At 35.1% G+C, this 11,178-nt stretch overlaps 1 pseudogene; it reads right to left on the bottom strand.

The window, feature by feature from the left end:
* Window positions 1-1,305: 1,305 nt before the first annotated feature.
* On the bottom strand, window positions 1,306-2,530 carry LOC120168275 (annotated as a pseudogene).
* Between the last annotated feature and the right edge of the window lie 8,648 nt (window positions 2,531-11,178).

The following is an 11,178-nucleotide window of genomic DNA, read 5'->3' as shown; positions in this document are numbered from 1 at the left end:
CGAACGGTGAGAAGCACCTGTTACTTCCACAACAGAAAATTTCATTCATCCAATACGACATTGACTCTTTTATTCGAGAAAGCCTTAGCATTCCTCGAGACCCCCTCCATTGAAGAAGCAAGCTGATCAACGCTCATTGTGAGGACTCTTGTCAAGCAGCGGAAACAGAAGCAAGTCGTCTGGATCGTCCAGCGAAAGATACCATGTTGAGATTCAAGAATATTGAAGTAATACAGAAAACATATCTATTTCTTTTATTTATCAGCTAGATCTATATATATATACATTTATTCAGCTGAGCTGGCTTAACAGCCTTAACCAACTCTTAACAACTTGCTAACAACCCCTAACCAACTAACCAACTCACACAACCATATCAGCTCAACAACACACGCCTATATTCACACACAATCACACTCATGCATTACTAATATTCCAATATTCTTCCTGCTCCTTCGACCCTTTTTTAACGGCAGGGCAATACACATAGTTGATCTCTGAAGACCTCAAACGCTCCCTTTGTCAGCGACTTGGTCAGCCCGTCTGCCACCTGATTGCATGCTGGAACATAGTTCACCTGAAGTTGTTTAGCTTCAACCTTTTCACGAACGAAATGCACTTCCATGTCAACATGTTTTGACTGAGCATGGTACACTGGATTCGTACTCAATGCAACAACGCTTGTATTATCACACCAAATGACAGATGGGATTCGATTTTTCACCCCCAACTCACCTAATAGCGAACTGATCCAAGTAACTTCAGAAGCTGCCTCAGCAACACTTTGATAGTACTCTTGCAGGCTAGTAGCTTGGAACCGTGTGTCCAGCTCCCCGAACTGTGGTGAAAATCACTCCTTTGTAGCCAACGACATATCCTCCAACTTGCCACCATTAGACATGGATCATGCATTAAAAGGTTTCGGCCTATTTTCATCGAATGACGGGAAAAATCAATATTACCTCACTCGCAGAGTACCATGGCTGCCAAGCAGTCTCTACCGGAAGCTGTAGGGTCTTGATGGCGAACCGAGAGGATGTCACTGGAACCCGACCATCTGTATCGCCACTGCCAACAGCAAGTTTTAATTAATAAAAACAGTATATATAATTATATATCTTGAGTTAATCTCCTTTTTTTTTACTATTGTAGTATTGCTGAGAAAATTAAGCGAGCTTTTAATCTGTACCTGTATATCCACACCCTGATCACTTTTGCCAATGCCAACTCCCGTATCTGAGGAAGAGTATAACTTGGGCTGTCTGTCCATCCAACGTCACTGAACATGGTACACAAGCAGACTGGTCAAAGATATTTGTTTAATCCTCTATATAGGTTCTTTGATTTGGTATAAATAATTTTCTTCCAATTTGTGTGCATATGACGCAGAAAGACTCCGTGAAAACAATTTTGTATAAGGCAAATTAGAGGAGTATCTTGCGAATGCCTTTGAAAGGAATAAACTGTGGTCTTGCTTACCCGGCATCCTGACCATTTTGTAGCTTTGGCGTGAAGGGCTGCTTGTACCTCGGCAAGATTTAGGTAGGATTCAACGTGAATGCCAGAGCAGGGATAAAAATTCAAGACCTATCAATTCAACACCATCAGACAATTAGGTAGCTCCTTTCTTAAGGCGTATTTGCTTTGAAAAAAAGCCTTTGTTTCTGATACTTTACAAGTTTGACTTGAATCTACAGAACCAGTGGGTAAAAGCTTTTGTATCCTACTCATTTCTTCATCGTTTCTAGTAAAAGATTTGTCATGAAGCATGATGATACTTACATTACCATTTGAGCCAGGTTTTATGGCCGATGGGTTGCATATAGGGGCGTAAATGCCATACAAGTCAATGTCTCCCATCTCCATTAGTCCCTGATTCTGATACTTATCACATTGGTCCTCAGTGTTGCCGACACCTCCCATTTTGGTAACCAGATTTTCACTAGCAAAGTCGCAGTACTTATTAATTCCTTCATTGGTCTCATCGGAGTTAAGAGCGTGTGTCCATAAATAAACAAATAGCCCCTTCGTACAGATGTCATCATCTATCCAAGCATTTCCTATCTGCAATATGTAGCCATTACAATTTTTATCATACATATAGATATGATTCATGGTGGTAAAAGGGTGAATTTTTGTCGTAAACTTACAGCAATTCCTTTGAGATTGATGATGGTTTGATTTGTGCCCTTGTTTCTCGAGAGAATATAAGAAGCAAGCTGAGTCACATAATGACCAGCATAGCTCTCACCAGTTATAAAAAGATCTCGTATTTTATACTGGGGAAACCTTTCGAGCCAGTTGAGGAGAAAAACATAGGAGTCCTTTGCTGTGATTCCAGGAATAACACGTTTGCAACTGCAAAATTTGGAGGGATGTTTGGGTGAAAGAATCGGAGAATTTGAGATTGTGATGATGTCAAACCGAAAAGGAGATTTCATGTACCAGTGTTCCATGCATATTCATTTCTGTATAGCGTTTTCCCGTCACTGTTTACTCTGAAAGGTCCCAACTCTTGCATGGCTCCAAATCCATATTGCCCAATTACTGGGATCCGTCACAACAGTTGGGTTAGGTAACCATTGATTCAACTTGCTTGTCATTCTCGTTAGTAACTCCTATTTAATGGGTTTTTTTTTGTCCAATACTCATGCGGGTAAATTATTTGACTTTATAGGTCAACAAAGAATTTAACAATCAATGACATTTGTTACAGTAAATAGTAAACTAGTCACGTTGAGATGATAAATTTACTTGAAAATATTTTTTATTGTCCTAGGTATGTGAGTCTAATATGGATCAATATTTTAATATATTCATTTGAACTCGTCACGTTGAGGTGACAAATTTATTAGAAATTTATTTTTTTAAATTTATTAAATATTTTTAAGAAATAAATTTAAAAAAAAATTGAAAATCTCGTCACGTAGAAGTGACGAGTTTGTCTTGAGTTTTTTTTTAAAAAAATCTGTTAGACAACAGGCAACTTTTGAAATTAAAAAATCGTATATAATTTTAAAAAATATTAAATAAAAATAATATTAAAAAACATAAATAAATATAAAATAATTTTATTACAAACTAATATAATGCATAATAAAATTTATTTACATTTTCTTAGTTCTTTACAATGTCGATGAGTAGTCGAATGATAATGGCGCAGGGCTCGTCAAGTACATCAGGGTTGTTCGCTTGATCATCTTCGTCTTCAACTTCGTTTGTTTCTTGAAGAGAAGGTATACTAAACATTGATGCACCTTCGAAATACGATGATGGACTTATAATATTTGACACCATCATTGCCATCATTAATTCGACTTGACTATGTTATTGACCATTTATAATATGATTTTATTCACCCTCACCTGCATATTCGGTCAAAGATACTTGAGTACTTTGCATTGCATCCCATAAACTTCCAACCTAATTCAGTTGAGTCTCCGTTGAAGCATGATATGGAGGATACAATCCAAAACTGGTTTGAGATGCAAAATAATCGCCAGAAGCAGAAGCAAAAGACGAAGATGTCAATGATGATTTCTTGGCCTTTATGAATTTGGCCTTTCATTGTTTCTATTATTCCCTCTCTTTCGAAGTCGTTAAATATGTTTTCCCATTTATTTCATAATTTTGGAGGTAGTGAGAAATGTTGAAATTAAGGTCAATGGGTGTAATCTCGCAATGCATAGGGACCTATAAATCACACTGATTTCGTTGCTCAATGTAGACAACATGCTTCCTCGGCCAATCGTCTTTATGTTTCCCACGCGTATCAATTGTATGGAGCATGTCCATATCAAATATTTACATAGGAATCGGTTGATGAGACCTAAACTGTCGTAACACTCTATCTGCTGCATGCATCTCAACAATCGCAAAGTGTAACAAAGGCGTAACGATACACCACAACATTGACCCTTCAAAAAATATCGATGGCAGTAATCGGTAGATCTCATCGTCATAATACAGGATCCAAGAAAACTATAACATTAAATAATAAAAGTTAATATAAATAAAGTAAAAATTTAATTAAATTTTAGTAATTTAAAAAATTAATATTTATTAAATTTCGACCGACGATATTGATTCTTAGGGGTTGTTTGATAAAATAAAATGATTAAGCGCTGAATGATTCAATGGCCTGAATGATTTAAAGGCTCTGAATGAATTGGCTTTGAGTGTGACATGTTGTTTGATAATGGTTATGAATGTAAAATCTGAATTATGAATATTTTCATCTTTACCTTCATAATGATTTATTATATTATAAGATATGATTGTTCAATAATACAACATGTGAAAAAATAGGTATTATGGTAAAATATCGGGTGCTTAATGATTCAGAATGTACTTTAATGTTGAATCATTCAGCAGTGTTTTGTTGTTTCATTCAGCAGTGTTTTGTTGTTTCATTCAGCATAGTCTTCATTCAGAGGTGAGAATCAAACACGCTGAATGCTGAACGGTTCAACATTCAACGCTCAATAGTTCCATTCAGCAGACAACCCCTTATTCTTATATCTTTTTTTAGTTGCACCCGACAATCTGGTCTAAGTAATTTTATGTCGCATGTAAATAATATAAAATTTAAAATTCCCAAAAAAAATAATTTAAAAATTTACTAAAAAAATAATGTTAAAAATTATCTTGCAGCGAAAGGAAACTCAACCGAGATTGTTGTAATTAGAGTAAAAAATGGGAACTAGTACTACACATACGATTGTAGCAGGACTAGACAACCCGTTACATCGCTTTTTGACCCCGTTCGATGATTGTAGCCTTGTAAAGTTCTCAGTATAAAAAAGACAAAATCATCGAGCCCCAACTAGTGTTGCGACGCTCAATAAAATTATCCAATATCGAAATATATTGAATGTGCGCCAAATTACTAGATTTATCCAGTAACAATATCCCTTCAATTAATTAGAGCATATATGCTCGGACTCCAAAAATCGCCTCATCCTCGATAGAGTCGTTTGTCACGTTAAATTCGGACTTCAACCAAGTGATCCATATCTGATACCCCTGTAAGACCTTTGATGGTGGCATCTTTCCCTAAACTTGGTGAACAATTCTGAATCGGTCGAAACTGTTGTGCCTCACTACAATCGCACCATTAATCAGAACACCGAGTTGGTAAGCGACATCTTCCAGTGTAATTGTCGCTTCACCACTTGAAAAATGGAAAGTATATGTCTCCGGCCTCCAACGTTCAATCAAATCCGTAATCAATGTCGGGTTCACCTTAAAACCACGTAGAATTATCGCTGGATACAACCCGTATTGTTGCAAATATATAATAATATGTTGATGCAGATCTTTAAGAGTCATTCATTGTTGACGAATGTCTCGTTCTTATTCCGGATCAAGCTTTAGCGAAGAAATATGAACAACATTGAGACGTAACATTTTAACGCGAGTAGACATTTTTTAGAAAATTTTAAAATATTTGAACTTCTCTCAATTTTTTTTCCTTAACAAACACAATAAAAAACCTAAAGCTCAAACCCCTATTTATAACTCTAAACCCAACAGTCATAAACGACTAGTTTTTTTTTTCAAAAATCACATCAAACTCATCATCTCGAGGTGATGAGTTTTATACGGGCCGTTGCAATCTAACCGTTTCAGCTGTCTGTTCTGCAATGGCTTCAAAAGGCTACTATTTTTTTTTTCAAATTCAAGGTAAATTTGTCACTTCTTAGTTTTTTCTTAAATTCTTTAAAATATTTAATAAATTTAAAAAATTAAATTCTCAATGGACTCGTCACGTCTAGTAACAATGACGAGTCCCAATGAATATGTTAAAATATTAGTTCATATAGGACCCACATATCTGGGACTAATAAAAAATAATTTCAAGCAAATCCGTCACGTGGAGGTGGGTGACTAGTTTACCATTTATTGTAACAAATGTAGTAGATTTTAAATTAAATTCTCTATTGATTTATTGGACCAAATAATTTATCCACTTGAGGTATTGGGAAAATAACCTATTTAATGACTAAAAGATGACGACCATACTTTTCCTTTCATATTTGACTTTAGAATTCCAATCATCTGTGATCTGTATCACTCAAATTGAAGCCAAGTCTACGTGTAGAAGTCAAGGAACGTTCCATTCTATTTTAATAAACTCTGCTCTTTCATTCGATGTTATCACATCCCAAGATTAGTTGCCCATCATTAACTCCGCTGCATTTTGATAACATTCAACAATGCTGCAGAAGCAACACAGAATTCGGCTCTCAAATTCATGCATGCCTATCAATAAATCCCTTTGATGATTATTGTAGTTTGAAAGCAATAAGGCTAGAAAAAGGCGTTGGTGGGTTAGTGTGCCCATTCTCAAGTCTTTGTCATAATCCTTAACGATCGCATCTCAACATCATCTGCCGTCACAACCATCCAAAATTATAACTGTATCTTTTTGACTTTCAATCTTTGCCTTCACTGTTGACTAGAATTACAAGTTCATCATTTGTTTTAATTTTTTTTATGTTAATGGAAACCTCCATGAGTTACTAAACAAAAAGCTATCCGACAAAGTGCTTCTCAATGGAATGCTTACATCTAACGTTATGTAAGCGTGAAAGGCCTTTCTTTCTTTATTTTTTATTTTGGTGGTCATACAAAGATTGGATAAGGAATTAGGCATGCCTTCGGTTTTTATAAAAATATGCTACTTACAAATCGATATCGCATCAAGTGAGTTTGTGAGACACCAACTTTAATATTTGTTAACCCATGATGGTGGAGGATGCCATATCTGTAATGAAGATAAAGTCAACTAGATATGAGAACCTAGAGCTGGAGGTCTAAGCTGATGAGTTGACTTGTTCACGTACGGTATTGCAAGGTTTTTAATTGTCTTCATCTGGCCATTTTGTCCTTTTCCTTGGATTATTATTGATCAGTCTCACCTGGTGAAAAACTAGCAAAATTATCCAAGAAAGAAGTTGGAAATGCAGATGTTAATCCATCTTTTATAAAATGATAATGGGATATTCATTATCATCTCTGTTTCTTCCATGGTGAAACTTTCTCCTTTAATCTTTCAGTTTCCTTTCCGACCAACCATCAATGGAGAAAATAGGCTCACCTTCCCCTTGAGAATTGAGATCTAAAAGAGTGGATCCAAATGTAAAAGCCTCTTGCCTCTATGTTTTTGGTTGAAACAAATAATGCGCATGTACATGTAGGCATGGATTTTTTAAAGCCATACATTTCTTGTCCTTTGATCAGAAGACAATCCCTCAAAGGAAGATAGTGACCACATAGGCCAGCTGGCTTAGTTAGCTTCCCTTTTCCTATGTGACTGTGAGGGCCTAATGGGACATACGTGACTGCTGTTTTTCCTCTGTGAAAAATACACCAGCTCGTTCCTCGCTTCTGATTGCACAAGGAATCACTTTTTTTAACATTAAAATATCTTGGTTAAGAATCTAAGCTCCATGATTCTCTAATGGAAATTGGTGATTGCCTCATGAAATGACGAAACTAATGAAAACCCAAAGGTAGGGGCAGTGTGAAAAGTTATTATAGTGAGCAGAGCTCGGAACTCCAAGCCAAAGTTCAATGCCACTTAGTTTACTAAAGATATATTACCTTTTACTTTTATCAGGATCTGGACTATTGCATAAAATCCCTAGCTTGTCCATTTTTCTATGTTGGCCTGGTTTCCCTCACTTAATAGTTAAAACTGAAGAAACCCATAGATGAACACGAGCTGATCTCACAGATTCCATAGACAGTAGGACCCCATCCACTAATTGATAAATGTGCATTGACGATTATGGTCCATTACCATTCATAAATGTGCATTTACTTTAATTATTATTTAATTCCAATCTTCAATCATTTTATGTGGGTTTTCAATTCATCATATTCACAATTTCTGATATATATGCAGGGCTTGTTAGTTCAATGATTGTTGTTTCCTTTGGAGTTAGTGATGCTTTTTAGCTGAAAAAGAACATGTTAGAAAGAAAGAAGAAAAGGAAGATGACAGCTTTAGGGACATGATACGATGATTTTAGAGGCATGAGAGAGTTGATGCCCCTTTCAATTTCATCATCGCAAAAAAGAAATGCTCACGTCCAAAAGCTGCCATATAAAATGCGATTTTTTTTAAAAAGACACGACTTACATATAAAGGCAGATGTTCCTTGTGGATTTTGGACTTATGGTAGTCATCATTGTTAATATGAATATTTGTAAATAGAAATTAAAATTAGAGTGACATAGAGCAGGGGTTTGGTCCTTGCCATCTGTAACTTACCAATGCCCTACTAAGGGTGGAAACTGATGATTGACGAGATTGTAGTGGAGTGCCACATTATTAACTATCAATTTTCCCCTGTTTATGTAGACATATTTATCTTCAGGGGACCTACCTACAATTCCATTTTCCCACGTTTCATACTTGTTCAAACGTTTACACCAATCCTACCCTTTTTTACCAGATCAACTATTCATGAGCAAAAATGTATAGTTAACACAGTCCAGAGTCAGGAATGTATGAGTAGAAGCCTATTTTATAATTGATTAACTCAAACATTCATTTTTTTAAGTATAGGGAAAAAGAAAGAGCCCTCCCAGAATGACAGCCAGAGTTGGCGCAAAGCAGCCCGTCTATTAGTAAATATAACTTGTGATAGGTTACAGAGTCTCAAAATTAAAGATCTTACTCTTATAAAAAAATTATTTTTCCTACTATATGGACGTGTGAAAAAAATTCAATAAAGAAAATTTAATTTCATATGTTTGAATTCTTTTATTTTATAAGAAATTGACAATTTCTTTTAATGTTTTATAATTTATCTTATTATAAAATATTTTAAGTGTTTCAAATGAGAAGAAGAAAAAAACAGTGAATATAGGAAGAAGAGGTCCTAGTGTTTTTGTTGTATAATGGGAAATATATAAATGAAAATGGTTGGTAATTCAAAGATTTGGAGAAGAGCATGGCCCATGCAGATGCAGGACTTGAAAATTGGAAATCATCTCCAATCAGCAACTGCTTCCTGGATTCAGGTTCTAGATTTGTCAAGGATGGATGGTTCAATTTCAGACCTCCTTCAAACATTTTCAAAGAGATAACAACTATGTCCATTAAACTCAAATTTAATAAATTATTCCATGGATGTGAACAACGACAAACCCTCAAGACAGGAATAGAGAAGGAATCTAATTTATTTAACTTTTCTTTGTCTTAATGCCTATGCATATGAACAGTTGCTGTTGTTATTACAGAATAAATTTGCCGATGGCCTTCGTGTACGCCGACACTCGTTTGTGTTTGTGATGTAAACCCATCCAGCATTAATATAATAATTAATTAATGTCAAATCAGAAATTTCGATCTGATTACCTTTCTTTAGATACCTCTCTATTAGCATTCATGAAGTGTCATGCATAACCATGCATGTTTACATTGTCATGATGAGTCAAGATAGTGCATTAATCGTGTGGCTTTTTTGTCCAATATCGGCTCGTCTCTTTTTTTCACCTCGTCGAGGCAGAAACGGCAGCAGAGATCTGATCCAAGATCACTCAATTCTTTACCAATAAATCTCCGTCCACCATTATCAATCTCCATTACAAACTGAAACTGATTTCGAAAAGGGATCTCTCCATGCGAGAGTACGTTGCGCAAATTAAAAAAAAAAAAACTATAATGCGTTGCATGGCCATGAAATGCTAATACTCTCATTATGTAATAAACGGAGAACGGTCAACCCTCCCTAATTCCTCTATATTTTATAAGCAATTAGAGGCTTACCTATCTCTTTAAAAAGAAAAAGAAAAATCAATTATTTCATTAAAAAATCACAGCATTAATAAGTAAACAAAATTTAATTTTGTATATGGTATTAGACATGTGTTTTACTTCCTCATTCATCGGCTTCTTCTACATAAATATCATAACATAATAGCTTTTCTGATTTGGCGGTGGTCGTTGACTACCGCCTTGCATTTAAGCGGTAGATTCTGTCCTTCATGACATTCAGGGAAAAATAAAATTAATTTTTCTGGGTAAGATATAACATTTTTGAATAAAAATAAAATAAAATCTTAACGATAATAATATTAAAGAGTTTTCGTTTTATCAGTTGACTATGTAGTCGGCATCGAAGTTCTTAATGATTGTAATTTTTTCGCAATTAATTGAATAATAAAAAAAACTAATTATATTTATTTTAATTCAAGTTTTCTTGAATTATCCTACCAATAATCAAATCTCACTAAAATGAATGATAGTACAACCCAAAATAAAATATATATATTCTTAGTCCAAATTGATTTAAAATTACAAGTGAGATTCACCTAGCAATAAGAATGGGAAAGTAAACTGTAACATATAATGTCTTATTAATTAAAATTAATTTTTCAGAAAACCAGAAGAAAATGTTTAGTTGGCAAACATGTGATGTGTGCAGCTTTTGCTTAGGCAAAACCATTCCATGACTTTCTTAATTATTAATAAAAGAAAACAAAAAAAAATATTTATTTCCAAAAAAACCAAAAGATAAAAGGAAAAAAAAAGAAATTCCAATTCCAGCAATTAATATTAGAGAAAATCGCCTTAGTGATCAAAAATGCCTTATAATATACGATTTTAACCAACTTTTTCCGGATTTGCCAAAATGACCAACAAAATCGCAATGCGATCGCTAATTCGCAATGTGATCTCCATTATCGCAAATTCGCGTTGCATTTCGCGTTGCGATAGTTGGAAATCGCGTTGCGATGGTCTACAGTGTCGTTGCGATTTTCCCAATTCGCAATGCGAATAAGTAAATCGCAACGCGAATTGGGAAAATCGCAATGCGATACTGACTATCGCAATGCGATACTTACTATCGCAATGCGATAATACAAAATCGCAACGAGATACTGACTTTCGCAACGCGATAATACATAATCGCAATGCGATTTTCAAAGCGCCATTAGTATCCTGGCCAAGTATTTTATTTTTAAATTCCAAACACGAATATTAATATATTGGAACACTGAACCGTCCACAGTATATCCCGTAATCGCAACTCATAACCTAAAACCTAAAATCACAACTCAGTCTCATCTCCATCTCTCACTCTCTCACCCATCTCCGACGAAATCTGTCCCCATCTCCGGCGAAATCCGTCTATCTCCATCTCTCAGAGCCACCCTCAC

The sequence above is a fragment of the Hibiscus syriacus genome, unplaced genomic scaffold (assembly GCF_006381635.1).
Source record: "Hibiscus syriacus cultivar Baekdansim isolate YM2019G1 unplaced genomic scaffold, ASM638163v2 tig00111718_pilon, whole genome shotgun sequence".
NCBI classification, from domain to species: Eukaryota; Viridiplantae; Streptophyta; class Magnoliopsida; order Malvales; family Malvaceae; genus Hibiscus; species Hibiscus syriacus.
The sequence above is the reverse complement of the archived record's forward strand: the minus strand, read 5'-3'. Positions and strand labels throughout refer to the sequence as shown.